Below are 17601 nucleotides of genomic sequence, written 5' to 3'. Positions count from 1 at the left end.
CAAAACAGGATGTTAGTACCATTATTCATCAAATTATACTCTCACAATCATACTTGAACAACTTGTGCTTTTAGAAACATAAAGTTGTTTTTACCTTCATGTATGTTCAGGACTTTAGGATCATGGATCCATCAACACACTGATCATGTCCACACATATAGCATAGTAGTCCAAAGAACTTCACTTGACTGACCATTATGTGGTGCCATTGGCTAACAATACCAGTGTATGCAAATGACTTGGATTTGCTTACGTTCAACAACAAATAAATAACCAATCAATTCAACAGCCAGTAACTGGCAGTGAAATTGACTGGCATATAGTTAATATTTCACATTATTAATGTATTTTATTCAGCTTTTATGCACTCGTAGTCTGACACCAACAGAAACACAAGATATCATTTTTTTGTCATTCATCTTTTTCTGGAGGCAGCTCTGCAGAATGGTCACTAGTTAGCACAACCACAAAGTCATACCATCTGATTTAACACCTAACACGGCTAACCCTAATGCCTAACCCTAACCTAATTAATTTTTACACTGTATCTAATATTGACTTTTCAGCTGGCCCATTGAGTAAATCCCTCAGTTCTGCTTCCAGGGCAAGATTCACGAAAATAAATGTCCACCTGCAAAAGAAACCCTCAGCCAAACAAACTTCTTACTTCTGAACTAACATAACTTCTTGAGTAAAGCAGTACCACAGACTGCCTGGATCCTCTCCCACACACATCTCAGTAGACAATCCGCACTGGCCACACACTGGTTGAATCAACGTTGTTTCCACGTAATTTCAATGAAATTACATTGAACCAACGTGGAATTGACGTCTGTGCCCAGTGCGTCTCTTCTGCAGCTCATTGTGGAACCCACTTCTGTTTATAACATGTTTATCCTCTGGAATCACCACAGGACCATGTCAGGTGCATCACTGCTCTGTCTATACATTAGGTCCTCTGTCATACTTTCATTAACGCTGTACTGGAACTTGACCCAAGGCACTACTTTCATTCTCTGCTTGTGTCATACTTCCACATTGGCATACTCAAGCTCAACCATATCCCTGTCATTCAAGGCCCCTCTGGGGTTGTCGCTTGTCAAAGGACAAACATCCTGCCATGCTCTCAGAGGCATAGCAATATTTCTTTCGTCACAGGATGGGAGCTGGAGATAGAAGGCAGGTTAACAGGAAGATGCTGCTTGGTAAAAGGCCTGATGTCAGACACTCTTGTTTTTGGTGTTTTTTCTTTGTCAACTTTCGACTTGGCTATTTCTGTAGTGTATGACGCCATGCTCGTGGAGGTGTTCGGTGTGTGGAGTGTGTCTAAATCCTTGTATCCATGTTAGTGGATGCCATTCATCATCACTATCAATCCCCCATGGGAGCGAGAGGACTCTTTTCTGTGGGAAGTTCAGCATACACTGGTCACAATCTCCCTCGACAGACTTGGCCAGTATACCACCTGATCATTTTGACATCTACTGTATTGTAGGTTCTTATCTATGATATCCTGTTGACCAGCACTTATATAATACCAAAGATTAGATAACAATATAAACTATTCTAAACATTCTAGAAATTCTATCATGTCTAAATGAAACATGGAGATATCTGAAATATGGTTTCCTGCTTCAAAATAAACCCACATTAATAATAGCACAGCATTGTTGCCATATCCATGTACTCAAGGGCAACTTTCTAGGTTTAAACTGACATTTATTATGTCTTTGTGCTTTACCGCTAACACCCAGAATTAGAGAAGAGTAAAACATGGTCTCAAACTGAACACCCAGACATTCAGTACATTAGTCACTCTATACTCTGAAGAGTAGAGTATACCTACACTACCCAGGCTCCTCATGGCTAGGGCAGGCCCAGCATGGCTTATATGACCACAAACATGTCAATGATTTGCCCAGCTGTAGCTGAGTAATGCACTGTTTCATGTGCAATTGCACTGTGTTTGATGTGGGGGCAGTGGCAACCCATCAATTAAGGCCTGTTTTGAGCCCCACATTTTTAGCAAAAAAATATTATTATGATTTATACAAATTAAAATGAAAAATGAATAATGCCGTATACAAACATGGTCTCTTTTTTGCTTTCTTGAGTAAGGCAGCTCCAAAATGCAGGCATTTCAGCCTAGCTCAGGTAATGTTCTCTAGTTGTGCCGTGATTGGCTCAGTTTTCTGTCACTCATGGGGACACTACGTCACCGCCAAATCTAAGGGTAGAGCTCTAAAATTCTACAGTAGCTTTGATTGGACTGATCATGTCAACATCATACTTTCAAAATCTTAGCTAGCAAATTCAACAATGAGTGTTTCGGAAGCATTGCAAAGTAATCACTAGCCTGCTATTTAGTGGAGTGGTTGTATGGTCCCAAGTACGGGTTTATTCATGCTTCAAATTATAAACATTCAACATTGGCCATGCTGTCAATCCAGCATGATTTCTACCACGCTCAAAACAACTGTTGACTCGGAACTGAGAAATCTGACTTCAGTGAGTTCAAGACAACTGGGAACTTGGGAAAAAACGAGTTCTGGCTATGAAAATACGTTCATCCAACTCAGAATTGTAAGTCGGGAACTCAGGTCTCTTTCTAGAGCTATGACCTGAAGATCACTGACGTCATCATGATTCGACCTTATTTATTTCCGAATTCCCAGTTGTCTTGAAAGCACAATTAATCCAGAGAATGCCAGACTTTGATGACAAAGTTTGATGACAAATTTTGCCCATTAAGGACCGCCGAGCCATCTTCCTGTTCAAGTGAGCACAGCACAAAAATGTATTGTATGCTACTGCATAAGTTATGTAATATGCCAGGGAGATGTGTATACTATAGCTAAGAAAGTAATACTAAGTGTATGTTCTGTAGTAAGCTGTTAGTAGCCCATATGCCTCACCCTAATAATTTGGTATATTTTCCCCTCTTAATTTTAACTAATGTTCTGACTTGGATGTGCACATGTAGCCTTTAACCTGTTTTAGATAAATGTAATCATCAAATATTGTAAGAGCTTTTGTCTGTTTATATACCCCCTTTATTTATCCAACGGTTCTGACTTGGAGTAAGACGGCCCATGTTCTGAATTCTGTCGCTATACATTTCAAAAGTGCTGAACAAATAGTCATATTGACTACGTCTGTCCTAGCTCGCTCATTAATGTCTTAATCAAAATTACGGATTGCCTCTTATCCGCTTGTTGTTCCCTTATGCCATAGTTTGTACAACTCAATTGTCATTAGAAACCACATTTGTTAAAGCAAGTCAGAAATATCAGCTATGTTTTTTTAAGGCAGTAAATGAGGCTGAATGAACAATTTTTGCTGCCAGACAGGGCTCTGCTGACAGCCAAGTGTAGCAGTGGTAAGGTGTTGGGACAGGTTTATGTAGGCCCTAACAGTTTGTGGGCACCTTTTGTCACTGTTATAGTGCAATTAATGTATTGTTTAGTGTTGTGTTGTGTAGTGGCTTTGATGGCATGCATCCCAATTTTGTGTTTTTTTTGTTTGCCCCACTAAGGCTGACATGCTAAAATCACCAATGTGTGAGGGTCCTGGTAACTGCAACAGAATTGAATGTAAAAAACATTGATGTCACTTGTTACATCCACTTCAATCAGTGTAGATGAAGGGGAGGAGACAATTGCCTTGAGACAATTGAGATACAGTGCTTTGCAAAAGTATTCATCCCCCTTGGCATTTTTCCTATTTTATTGCATTTCAACCTGTATTTTTATTTGGACTTCATGTAATGGACATACACAAAATAGTCCAAATTGGTGAAGTGAAATGAAAAAAATAACTTATTTCAAAAAAAAATTAAAATATAAAAAACTGAAAATTGGTGCATGCATATGTATTCAGCCCCTTTGCTATGAAGTCCCTAAATAAGATCTGGTGCAACCAATTACCTGCAGAAGTTACATAATTAGTTAAATAAAGTCCACCTGTGTGCAATCTAAGTGTCACATGATCTGTCACATGATCTCAGTATATATATATATATACAGTACCTGTTCTGAAAGGCCCCAGAGTCTGCAACACCACTAAGCAAGGGACACCACCAAGCAATTGGCACCATGAAGACAAGGAGCTCTCCAAACAGGTCAGGGACAAAGTTGTGGAGAAGTACAGATCAGGGTTGGGTTATAAAAAAAATATTAGAAACTTTGAACATCCCACAGAGCACCATGAAATCCATTATTAAAAAATGGAAAGAATATACAAGCCCCCCCAAAATATATTTTAATTCCAGGTTGTAAGGCAACAAAATAGAAAAAATGCCAAGAGGGGTGAACATTTTTGCAAGCTACTGTATGTATTGTGTATGTGTGCCATTCAGAGGGTGAATGAGCAAGACAAAAGAATGGGGTATGGTAGTAGGTACCAGGCGCACTGGTTTGTGTCAAGAACTGCAACACTGCTGTTTTTTTCATGCTCAACAGTTTCCTGTGTGTATCAAGAATGGTCCACCACCCAATGGACATCCAGCCAACTTGACACCCATTTTGGGAAGCATTGGAGTCAACATGGACCAGCATCCCTGTGGAATGTTTTTGACATCTTGTAGAATCCATGCCCTGACGAATTAAGGCTGCTCTGAGGGCAAAAGGAGGGGGAAGGTGTTCTTAATGTTTTGTACGCTCAGTGTATGTCGAGTTGTTATGGTGTTGGATGTGATGGGACCTCTGAGGGGCTCAAGGCTCAGTTTGAGAGTAGTATGAATAAAACAGATACTCAGAGCACAGGGGTCAATGTTTGGGATGGGCCTACAACATTTTCACAACATTTTTACGAAACGGAACGAAGAAGCAATATGCAGCATGTTAATAATGCTACCATGTCATGGAAATGTGGAGGGCAAAATGGCTGAATGTTCCCTTTTAATCTGCTTTGCAATGGTCCAATAACACTGTACATGTCTGCACTGTACATACTTGCATGTGTTTTAGATGCAAGTAGATTCATGTATAATATACATGAAGATTATGTGACCTAGATATTAACCTCCAAAGAAAGCACTTTTTTTTTTTTGGAGATGATTCCCAGATTTGTCTTACAGTATCTGTCTCTAATCACACACACACAGAGAATGGAATGTCGTGCTACAGCAGCTCAGAATTCTTCCGTTGACAGTCCATGAGTGTGCTGGTTGTTCTTGGCCTGTTAGTGGCTCTCTGAGGAGTTATTGTCCTTCTTTTTCTTTGCTCCTATTGGTGGAGCAGAAGGATGCTTTTGACCTGGAAAAGCCTTGACTAAACACAAGGGAACACTTAACGGTGGGACTTATTTCCCGTTGTCACTGTCACTTAAACTCAAATAGAATCGGTATGATATTTGTGTCATCTTTCATCCCCCAAGACCCTTTACTAAATATATGACAATAGATTGAGTAAGAAACATTTGCTAGAAGGTCAAAGAGAATTGTACCATGGAGAATCATTACAAGGCTATTCCAAATGATACACTCCCACGGTTGCTGTAAATGCCCGGTTTCATTTTGATAGACATTATTCAGGAGACACAGTTAAACTGCAGTTTCAGGGGTGTTTATTGTGCATTTAACAGTCCTGTGTACATAAATCTGTCTCTTCATCTGTGTGTTTGTTAACTAATTGAAACAGTCATTGTCCTTGACCCAGGAGAACACAGCTGTGTTCTTCAGCCACAAAATGGGACTTTGCTGAGAGACTGCAGACTCTGGGAGACTCAACACAACACAATACTATCAGTTAGTTTAAATGGCCATATCCTCTCTTACCCCTCCCCCGAGTCAGTATCATCCAAGCCTCTCTCCCCTCTCCCCTCTCCGGCCTCTCAAACACACCCAGGCCGGAGGCTGTGCGAGCCACGAACCATCCGCATCACCACTTCATTAATTCTCTCTGCTGCCAGTAGTCTGGTCTGGCACTTAAGTAAGAGATGCTTGTGGTTGCTCCCACACTTCTAGAAATAACTTCATCCATTCCAGGGAGGTATGAGGGGTCAGGTGGTCATGACCTTGCTGTCTGGCTAATCCCCATTCCTTCTCCATCTTTACTCCTCAACATGGACATATTTCAGAGCAGATGAAACTTCAGATAAGATGAGAATTCCTCAACTCTCTTTGATGAAATAGTATGTTGATGAACTAACTACTATGGATTTTTAAAAATGTTTTACTTTTATTTAACTAGGGAAGTCAGTTAAGAACAAATTCTTACATACAATGATGGCCTACTGGGGAATCAAGTGCCCAGGGGCAGAAGGACAGATTTTTTGCCTTGTCAGCTCAGGGATTAGATCCGGCAACCTTTCGGTTACCAGCCCAACGCTCTAACAACCAGGCAACCTACCACCCCAATGTTTTCCACAAATGAGGCACGCTCTTCCATTTTCCTGTGTAAAGTACACTATGTGGTATATCTCACATGATGAAGTCTTAGATTTCCTAATCCTAAAGAAAAGATCATGAGTCTAGTCCAGTGTTCTTGTCATTGCTGTGGTCAAGGAGAGTCCACTATCCTCCTTTCTAGCCTCTATCCACCCGCCTCTGAGCCAAAGGTAGTAATGTAGTGGCATTGACACATACTGTATGAATGGGCAATTGTGGCTAATATTGGAGTGGTGGTGACGGTAGAAGTTTGGAGTTTGGACACTGCCCTTGTTTGTGCCCTCTGACAGAGGAAGAGTCCAAGGAAAGGTGACCTCCATCATTCACAGGAACTCAAGTTCCATCGTTCACCCTGTCAAAAGATACAAGGCCTTAATCCACATTATTTAAGGAATCTAATATGTTGTTTATCATTATCTGTTGATGATTTGTGCAAGCACTGTATCATTCTTAAATACATGTCAGGTATGATTATAGTGAGTCATGGCTGACATTCTAGGGAAATAGTTTCTAAAAATACTGAAAATAGACTCATTCACTTCTGGTTTCAATGTTTTGATAGGAACATAATGTCGCCTACAGGGATAATCTATAACAAACCTGTGTGTAGCAGTGAAGGTTGTTCTACCCTACAGTCTTTTCCTGTATCTGAGTAACATTGAAATTGATGTACAGTAATGTAGGGTATAGTTTTCCCCGAGCTTGTTTTGGGCCTCTTGGCCTGCTAGGGAGGCCTTGCTTAATGGGAATGCTTTTGATATCCTCGCACACGCACGCACACACACGCTGTCAGTGCGGGTCCTGACTTCCACAGCTGCACTCACCCCCCATCCTGTCCACCCCCCATGATCTTCCCAGCTCTCCCACTGGCCTTTTCTCTCTCTCAATAACCTACATAACACCCAGCATGGGTGAGCAACATCCAGTCACGGCCCTGTGTAGCTGTAGAGAGCTGTGGAGAACCTTCATCCCAGAGGCAGGTGTGGATTCGCTGAGGTCAAGACTCCTGAGAGTGCTGGCTGAGCCAACAGTCCAGTGTACTTATTTACCCAGAATACTTAGATCAGCCACAGGGGAGAGAGTGGGGGCTCTCAGGGCCTCTCCAATGACACATCTAAACACAGTGCAGTCAGATGTGTCCGCTCTCACCCTGCCTGGCCTGCTGTCAACCCCACTACCCCCGACTGTACTGCACTCTATGTTTGTTTGACTGCTGTGTTGATGGTCAAAAGAGCTGAGTTTCTACTAGCACTGTCCTCTTGTCTCATTTCTGCTACAGGGTGCGACAAATACTCAACGCCATGCAAGAGCTGAAGCCTACTTCTGCCAAAAGTTGATGATAGATCTATGACTTTGTGGTGGATTTGGTGCGCAGAGATGACAGGAGCGACAACTTCCTCACACGTTAACCACAGTGTTTCCTCTGAAAAGAGAGACAAATGAGGAGCACATTGAGTACATCATCTGATATTTTACAGTACCATATGTTTTGCACTGAAAAAGGCAGAAATAACTGTATGAATTGTAAAAATATAATCAGCTCTGCAGCTTGCAGGCAGAGGTCAACAGTGCCAGTATAGCTTTGTTCTCGTGAACATATCTGGCATGTACACTACAAAAAGTGTGCCTCCATTTATCTCTCTCACATGGCTACATGCCCTGGGTTCAATGAGCCACACAGGCACTCCACATTACTGTGGTCCTGCTCACCCTCAGTAATGCCCTGTAAACGCTTACTGTTGGAAGATGTCAATTAGCACCAGGGTGTGAGGAGTTATTGTCCCATAGCTGGAGCCGGCCGCGTGACTCCCACATACTGCCAGGATGTTGAGGTATCAGGACCATGGTGATGACTCAGGACCACAGGCACCACTCACAACACCCTCCACCCCGTCATAATGTGACTCTTTCTCATGGTACCCCCATTAATATTTTAGCTCTCCGACCTCACTCTCCCTAACTATCAAGCTATGCTGCACCCCAAGACCAAGAACAATCTAAAATCTAAATTTAAGAAGGGTGTGGGGGTTTCTGTGTTTTTATTGCCTTCTCGCTCGATAAGAAGTTAGATTTATAGGGTCATCACAGTGGAGTCACTTTCATGTAGCTACAGATCATTTGAAAGAATAATTACCTTCCCCTGAGGAGGTTCATGGTGTCAGATAGACATATTCTACAGATTTATATGGTTGTAGATTCACAGCAGAGGTGTTGTTCATGGTTAAATTGAAGGCACTACACTGTCTCTGGCTGCTGTAATTCAGAGGGCTGTGGTTGGATCTGACGGCATTGGGAAAAGGAGAATAGAAAAAGAGCCTGGTGCAGGGCTGAAACTGTGCAGCTGGCTGTGTGAAAATTAAAGGTCAAGTATAATTTTATTTCCATCTAGCAAATATTTCAAAACATAGAAATGCAAGTGTATGTTCTTCTCTTTAAACAACCTCATAGGCATGAAGGCATGAAGGCATGAAGAAAGGCATGAAGGCATGAAGAAAGCCTTGTAGGCATGAAGAAAGCCTTGTAGATGTGTATTTGGGCTGTAGTTGGAGTGGACTATAGTTGGAGTGGACTATAGTTGGATTGGGCTATAGTTGGATTGGGCTATAGTTGGAGTGGGCTATAGTTGGGGTGGGCTATAGTTGGGGTGGGCTATAGTTGGAGTGGGCAATAGTCGGAGTGGGCTATAGTTGGATTGATCATGTCTGCATCACACAGGGAACGGAGGCCAATGAACCCTCGTTATAGTTTTGTCCTCTGTGTCCTGCCTCTTCAGAAGTTATATATGCTCAACTCAATCACAGATTTTTTAGATACTCTGATTTTCCTTGGGAAGTGATGAGATTCCTGTTTTTGAACTATGTGTCTCCTGCTGAACAGCTTCCAGGAAACATAGTAGTTTTAAAATATTGTACATTGTGTCTCCTTGTCTGTGGAGTTTCTGGAAGTCCACCTCTTCCTCCCATCCCCTCGGGAGCTGTTAAAACCCTGGTTTCTAAAATTAAACGCAAACAGTTTGCTCTGAATCAAATTTATCAACGAAAAGACATCGTTCAAAGCCTCGGGTGAGATAAGACTCATACTAACGTCATGGTTACTGCTAGCACATCACAAATAACATGATCAGTCCAAGAGCATATCTCTCATTTGAGCTCATGATCTTCCGCTCAGGAGACATAGTATAGCTGTACATAAAATAAAACCTGTGACTCTTTCAGAATTATTATGCACATACTTATGGATTTGGTACTGAGTGAAAATACAAGCCATAGATAGAGTGGGTTTTATTTTACCAGGCAAGTCAGTTAAGAACAAATTCTTATTTTCAATGACGGGGGCAGAACAACAGATTTGTACCTTGTCAGCTCGGGGGTTTGAAATCGCAACCTTCCGGTTACTAGTCCAACGCTCTAACCACTAGGCTACCCTGCCGCTACCAGGCAGGATCATCAACTAGATTTAGCCCTGGGCCCATTTATTTTCTTGAGAAGATGGTCGGGGCAAAACATAATCGCAAATAATTTGTAGACCACAAGAAGCCCAAACAGATATGTTTAACTAAAACATAATCATTTCAAACTTTGCTTACGTTTGTATACGATCACGTGTCTCTCTACAACACATTGGGAATACTTTTTTATTTTTTATTAAAATAACTGAGCTGATTTCCTGGTGTTTTTAGTATTTTATGTCCAAAACATGAAAAAATAAAAGGAGTGGTTGGCTGTATTGTCAGTACAGGGGTGAGCAAGGAGCACAGACAGAGATTACAGCTGCAACGGGGCAGCATTTCCTGTAGGAAGTGGAGAAAGTGTCGGATGTTTGCGATCTATGGTGTACTTCTCAGCTTCCTCCACAAGTGTGTGTGTGTGTGTGTGTGTGTGTGTGTGTGTGTTTGGTTTTACTATCCTTGTGGGGACCAGAAGTGCTCACAAGGATAGTAAAACAAGGACATTTCTGACAAGTGGGGACATTTCGCCGGTCCTCACAACGAAAAAGGCTATTTTAGGTTTAGGGGTCAGCTTTACAGTTAGGGTTAGAATTAGGGTTAGGTTTAGGAGTTAGGGCTTAAGGTTAGGGTTAGGTTAAGGGAAATATGATTTTGAATGGTAATCAATTGTTTAGTCCCCACAAGGATAGTCAAACAAACATGTGTGGATGTCAAGGCCAGTGGCCTGCCCTTGGCCAGCCCTGACTCCAGGGCTGGGCCTCCCCTTTCCCTCAAATTTCCCCCCCCTTTCCCCCATCTCTCCCACGCACACTTACAGGGTCTACCGTGACAACAGGCAATATTCAGCTTGGCCTTTTTCTCAATGTTTTGACAGCCTAAGGAGCCATGCTGATACTTAGTCTACACAGTGAAAGTGGAAAAGTCAGATCATTACATTATTCTTCACATATTTATGAATTTGTGCAGAATTTGTGAATGAATTTTTTTACCAGGTAAGTTGACTGAGTACACATTCTCAGTTACAGTAATGACCCGGGGAATAGTTACAGGGGAGAGGTGGGGGATGAATGAGCAAATTAGAAGCTGGGGATGATTTGGTGGCCATTATTGGGAATTTAGCCAGGACACCAGGGTTAACACCCCTACTCTTACAATAAATGCCATGGGATCTTTAGTGACCACTGAGATTCAGGAAAACCCATTTAACGTCCCATCTGAAACACAGCACCCTATACACAGGGCAATGTCCCCAATCACTGCCTTGGGGCATTGGGACATTGTTTAAGACCAGAGGAAAGAGTGCCTCCAACTGGCCCTTCAATACCACTTCCAGCAGCATCTGGTTTCTCATCCAGGGACTGACCAGGTCCAAACCCTGCTTAGCTTCAGAGGTAATGCTAGCAGTGGAATGCAGGATGGGATGCTGCTGAACATCATTGTCACCATTGTGGAGGTGTTATTGTCATCATGGGATCAACTGTACAACAGAGTCTATTTGTCATTTGGGTGGGTTCTCATCAAGGGGACACATGGCGCCACATAGCTTCTCATGACCAAGACTGTTTTGTGTGCGTGCAGCTGGGATGCTGTGCAGACCAGAGGCAGTATCTGAGGTGACTCACCTCCCCATGGCCATGAGACACAGGGCAGGGCCAGGGAAGAGGGAAACACACTGGATCCCTGCAGACAATCTCCCGTCTCCCTGCTTTGGTCCAGGATGATGGAGCCACTCTCTGCCCTCCCATTACACATAAACATCACATTCTAGATGGCTTGATCCTGATGTCCAACGTATCAGCCATGTGAATATATAGGAATGAGGAGTGTGATGCAACAAACAGGAAAACATCAATCATAGAGTTGGTGATGCAGAGGATGTATTCTGCAGAGAGGGGGTATGACCAATGTATGATCCATGTCAGAATTTCTTTAATAAAGTGAACAAACTGTATCATCTTTCCAGGCAATAAGTCTTCTGTTTAATTCATGTGTATTAGATACTGTATCCATGGTGACAGAGAAATGGAGAGAGACAATAACTTTACAATTTCTCATCCATGGTCCATTCCAGAAGTGGGAAAAACACTACATGCCAACATTTTGGTTGCTGTATTCGAAGTTCTTGCCCTTCCCGCTGCTCTCTGCCTTCAGTCATAACAAACAAGCATGACCCACATCTCTGGCTGGAAAACGCCAGCAACTAAACTCCACAAAAACACATGCTCCCTTCTTCTCCACACAGTCTGAAAAGAAAGACATGACACGAGCGAGATGAGAGAGTTTATACAGAAGGCAGTGTGGTCTACTCCCATGTGGGGACACATGAAAACAGCACAATAAACTCTGTAATAAATGAATGAGCTTTATTTCGTTTTCAAAGCAGAACATAATATGCGGAATGTTTCACCATCCAACTTCCCACCAACTAGAGAACAGTTACATAGAACAACATACACATGAACATGGCTACTGGTTTTCTGCAAGTCTGTTAATCACACACGCACATATGGTACAGACAGACACACGCAGGGTACTGTGGTTTACCAAGTAGACTGCTCTTTGTTAATCATGAATAATACAACTGAATGTAAAGATCCATATCCCAGGACACCCCTTTACATTTACCCGTGGCACACACCCCTTCTAACTCTCTATATTCATGGCTCAGAGAGGAGACTGCACAAACATCACCGACAGCTCCACTTGTGATACACCACATTAGCCTATAGATCAGCGAGTGCCACCCCAGCAGCTGTCTGAGTATTCTCCACCAGCTAGACAGGGAAGACTGTGTGTTCTCATTTACAAGGGGCTGTACAATGGATTTAGTCGTTGTGATGAACACAAGGCAGGCATCCAGTGTATGTAGTTATCATTGAATGGGTTGTGTACATGTGAAGCATAACTGTTGAGCACATGTGAGGTGTGATACAATCAGAAGCTGCAATCGGACTCACAAATACATCCCTTTAATTGGCGTGCATGAAAACAGTCATCTGATTTGTGTCCATGTAGATTCATAGCTCCCTGACATCTGGAAAGGGACTGTCTCAGGAGATCAAATAGTCTTACTGAAGTTAATCAAAACAAAAACAGGAAGCAGAATGAGACAATGAGACAACAGGATACCTAGCGTACTGTCAGCAGCAACAGATTGATGACAACAGGATACGTAGCGTACTGTCAGCAGCAACAGACTGATGACAACAGGATACCTAGCGTACTGTCAGCAGCAACAGACTGATGACAACAGGATACCTAGCGTACTGTCAGCAGCAACAGACTGATGACAACAGGATACCTAGCGTCCTGTCAGCAGCAACAGATTGATGACAACAGGATACCTAGCGTCCTGTCAGCAGCAACAGACTGATGACAACAGGATACCTAGCGTACTGTCAGCAGCAACAGACTGATGACAACAGGATACCTAGCGTACTGTCAGCAGCAACAGATTGATGACAACAGGATACGTAGCGTACTGTCAGCAGCAACAGACTGATGACAACAGGATACCTAGCGTACTGTCAGCAGCAACAGACTGATGACAACAGGATACCTAGCGTCCTGTCAGCAGCAACAGATTGATGACAACAGGATACCTAGCGTACTGTCAGCAGCAACAGATTGATGACAACAGGATACGTAGCGTCCTGTCAGCAGCAACAGATTGATGACAACAGGATACCTAGCGTACTGTCAGCAGCAACAGATTGATGACAACATGATACCTAGCGTCCTGTCAGCAGCAACAGATTGATGACAACAGGATACGTAGCGTCCTGTCAGCAGCAACAGATTGATGACAACAGGATACCTAGCGTACTGTCAGCAGCAACAGATTGATGACAACAGGATACCTAGCGTACTGTCAGCAGCAACAGATTGATGACAACAGGATACGTAGCGTCCTGTCAGCAGCAACAGACTGATGACAACAGGATACCTAGCGTCCTGTCAGCAGCAACAGATTGATGACAACAGGATACGTAGCGTCCTGTCAGCAGCAACAGATTGATGACAACAGGATACGTAGCGTCCTGTCAGCAGCAACAGACTGATGACAACAGGATACGTAGCGTCCTGTCAGCAGCAACAGACTGATGACAACAGGATACCTAGCGTCCTGTCAGCAGCAACAGATTGATGACAACAGGATACCTAGCGTCCTGTCAGCAGCAACAGATTGATGACAACAGGATACCTAGCGTACTGTCAGCAGCAACAGATTGATGACAACAGGATACCTAGCGTACTGTCAGCAGCAACAGATTGATGACAACAGGATACCTAGCGTACTGTCAGCAGCAACAGATTGATGACAACAGGATACCTAGCGTACTGTCAGCAGCAACAGATTGATGACAACAGGATACCTAGGGTACTGTCAGCAGCAACAGATTGATGACAACAGGATACCTAGCGTACTGTCAGCAGCAACAGATTGATGACAACAGGATACGTAGCGTACTGTCAGCAGCAACAGATTGATGACAACAGGATACCTAGCGTACTGTCAGCAGCAACAGACTGATGACAACAGGATACCTAGCGTCCTGTCAGCAGCAACAGATTGATGACAACAGGATACCTAGCATCCTGTCAGCAGCAACAGATTGATGACAACAGGATACCTAGCGTACTGTCAGCAGCAACAGATTGATGACAACAGGATACCTAGCGTACTGTCAGCAGCAACAGATTGATGACAACAGGATACCTAGCGTCCTGTCAGCAGCAACAGATTGATGACAACAGGATACCTAGCGTACTGTCAGCAGCAACAGATTGATGACAACAGGATACCTAGCGTACTGTCAGCAGCAACAGATTGATGACAACAGGATACCTAGCGTACTGTCAGCAGCAACAGATTGATGACAACAGGATACCTAGCGTCCTGTCAGCAGCAACAGATTGATGACAACATGATACCTAGCGTCCTGTCAGCAGCAACAGACTGATGACAACAGGATACCTAGCGTACTGTCAGCAGCAACAGATTGATGACAACATGATACCTAGCGTCCTGTCAGCAGCAACAGACTGATGACAACAGGATACCTAGCGTACTGTCAGCAGCAACAGACTGATGACAACAGGATACTTAGCGTACTGTCAGCAGCAAAAGACAGACAGCAGGAGAAAATAGTATCAGTCATATCAGCCAGGGAAAGAAACTTACCCCTTGTGTACAGAGTAGGAGAAACTCTCATTCTGATTGAGCCGACATACCGTTTACCGTGAATGCAGTCTCCGCGACCACGGGAACATTGTCTTTAATTGTCAATCGCTCTATAAAGCGGATCTTCAGTGCTACGGATTGAATAGAGCCCTTTCATACTGTGTGCTGTATATTCTCTCAACATATCAGTTGCCCCTAAGAACTCCTTTCAGACCAGTGTTCCCCCAACATGATCCCAGTAATAACCGCCAGTATTACTGTAGCTAAGAAATTAAACTTGCCCTGAACATGCAATTAGGGGGCCTTTTCTATATACACAATACCCATATACAGTGCCTTGCGAAAGTATTCAGCCCCCTTGAACTTTGCGACCTTTTAGGCTTCAAACAAAGATATAAAACTGTATTTTTTTGTGAAGAATCAACAACAAGTGGGACACAATCATGAAGTGGAACGACATTTATTGGATATTTCAAACTTTAACAAATCAAAAACTGAAAAATTGGGCGTGCAAAATTATTCAGCCCCCTTAAGTTAATACTTTGTAGCGCCACCTTTTGCTGCGATTACAGCTGTAAGTCGCTTGGGGTATGTCTCTATCAGTTTTGCACATCGAGAGACTGACATTTTTTCCCATTCCTCCTTGCAAAACAGCTCGAGCTCAGTGAGGTTGGATGGAGAGCATTTGTGAACAGCAGTTTTCAGTTCTTTCCACAGATTCTCGATTGGATTCAGGTCTGGACTTTGACTTGGCCATTCTAACACCTGGATATGTTTATTTGTGAACCATTCCATTGTAGATTTTGTTTTATGTTTTGGATCATTGTCTTGTTGGAAGACAAATCTCCGTCCCAGTCTCAGGTCTTTTGCAGAGTCCATCAGGTTTTCTTCCAGAATGGTCCTGTATTTGGCTCCATCCATCTTCCCATCAATTTTAACCATCTTCCCTGTCCCTGCTGAAGAAAAGCAGGCCCAAACCATGATGCTGCCACCACCATGTTTGACAGTGGGGATGGTGTGTTCAGCTGTGTTGCTTTTACGCCAAACATAACGTTTTGCATTGTTGCCAAAAAGTTCAATTTTGGTTTCATCTGACCAGAGCACCTTCTTCCACATGTTTGGTGTGTCTCCCAGGTGGCTTGTGGCAAACTTTAAACGACACTTTTTATGGATATCTTTAAGAAATTGCTTTCTTCTTGCCACTCTTCCGTAAAGGCCAGATTTGTGCAATATACAACTGATTGTTGTCCTATGGACAGAGTCTCCCACCTCAGCTGTAGATCTCTGCAGTTCATCCAGAGTGATCATGGGCCTCTTGGCTGCATCTCTGATCAGTCTTCTCCTTGTATGAGCTGAAAGTTTAGAGGGACGGCCAGGTCTTGGTAGATTTGCAGTGGTCTGATACTCCTTCCATTTCAATATTATCGCTTGCACAGTGCTCCTTGGGATGTTTAAAGCTTGGGAAATATTTTTGTATCCAAATCCGGCTTTAAACTTCTTCACAACAGTATCTCGGACCTGCCTGGTGTGTTCCTTGTTCTTCATGATGCTCTCTGCGCTTTTAACGGACCTCTGAGACTATCACAGTGCAGGTGCATTTATACGGAGACTTGATTACACACAGGTGGATTGTATTTATCATCATTAGTCATTTAGGTCAACATTGGATCATTCAGAGATCCTCACTGAACTTCTGGAGAGAGTTTGCTGCACTGAAAGTAAAGGGGCTGAATAATTTTGCACGCCCAATTTTTCAGTTTTTGATTTGTTAAAAAAGTTTGAAATATCCAATAAATGTTGTTCCACTTCATGATTGTGTCCCACTTGTTGTTGATTCTTCACAAAAAAATACAGTTTTATATCTTTATGTTTGAAGCCTGAAATGTGGCAAAAGGTCGCAAAGTTCAAGGGGGCCGAATACTTTCGCAAGGCACTGTATATTTGACCTATTCAATTTCTGTTTCTGACCAATCAGGTACACAAACACAGGGTGTTTGGATTATGTTATATTCTTTATGGTGGATAATATCCAGAAATGGTCTCAACTACAACACTAGTGGATATCCTAAAATATAGAACCTAGTCTCTATGGTAGACATACACTCTATGATGAACATTGAAAGTCACAGTATAGGAAGAATATAACTATTTTTTGTGCTATCTACAGTATTGAGGGAAGCGATCTGAGTACAATAATTGAATGAAAGTGCTGATTTAAAACCTTTGCTCTTTAATTAGTTATGCATTCAGTGAGCACTGTTTACCTAAGGAAATTGTCCGTTTCCATTGTCAGTTCACCTCCTTGTCTATGGAAAGATTGAAGTCTCTTTCCCTCAACAGTGAAGTGTTCTAAATAATAGGTTAAATACGTAGGTATAAACATACAAACGTTGGACAGGGATACAAGTTACTAGAAAGCACTTTCAAAACATTATACATTTAAAGGTCTACCAACTCTCAGATTTCCGACATGACAGCTATACAGTTGTAACAGTCTCTTGGTCAGGCTACGAAGGGCCTGCATGTTTAGGATGCCGCCTGTTCACAAGAAGAAAATAGAATATGTCTATTTATTTAAAA

General features: G+C 42.6%; 1 long non-coding RNA gene across 1 annotated transcript; it reads right to left on the bottom strand.

The window, feature by feature from the left end:
- Positions 1 to 12177: 12177 nt before the first annotated feature.
- LOC110522254 lies at positions 12178 to 15440 on the bottom strand. Its single transcript, XR_005051483.1, has 2 exons — positions 13267 to 15440; positions 12178 to 12965 (listed from the first exon to the last, which is right to left on the bottom strand). It is a non-coding gene; the product is annotated as an uncharacterized LOC110522254 (long non-coding RNA).
- Positions 15441 to 17601: the final 2161 nt, after the last annotated feature.

This window comes from Oncorhynchus mykiss, chromosome 4, assembly GCF_013265735.2.
Source record: "Oncorhynchus mykiss isolate Arlee chromosome 4, USDA_OmykA_1.1, whole genome shotgun sequence".
NCBI classification, from domain to species: Eukaryota; Metazoa; Chordata; class Actinopteri; order Salmoniformes; family Salmonidae; genus Oncorhynchus; species Oncorhynchus mykiss.
This window is presented reverse-complemented; position numbering and strand designations above follow the sequence as displayed.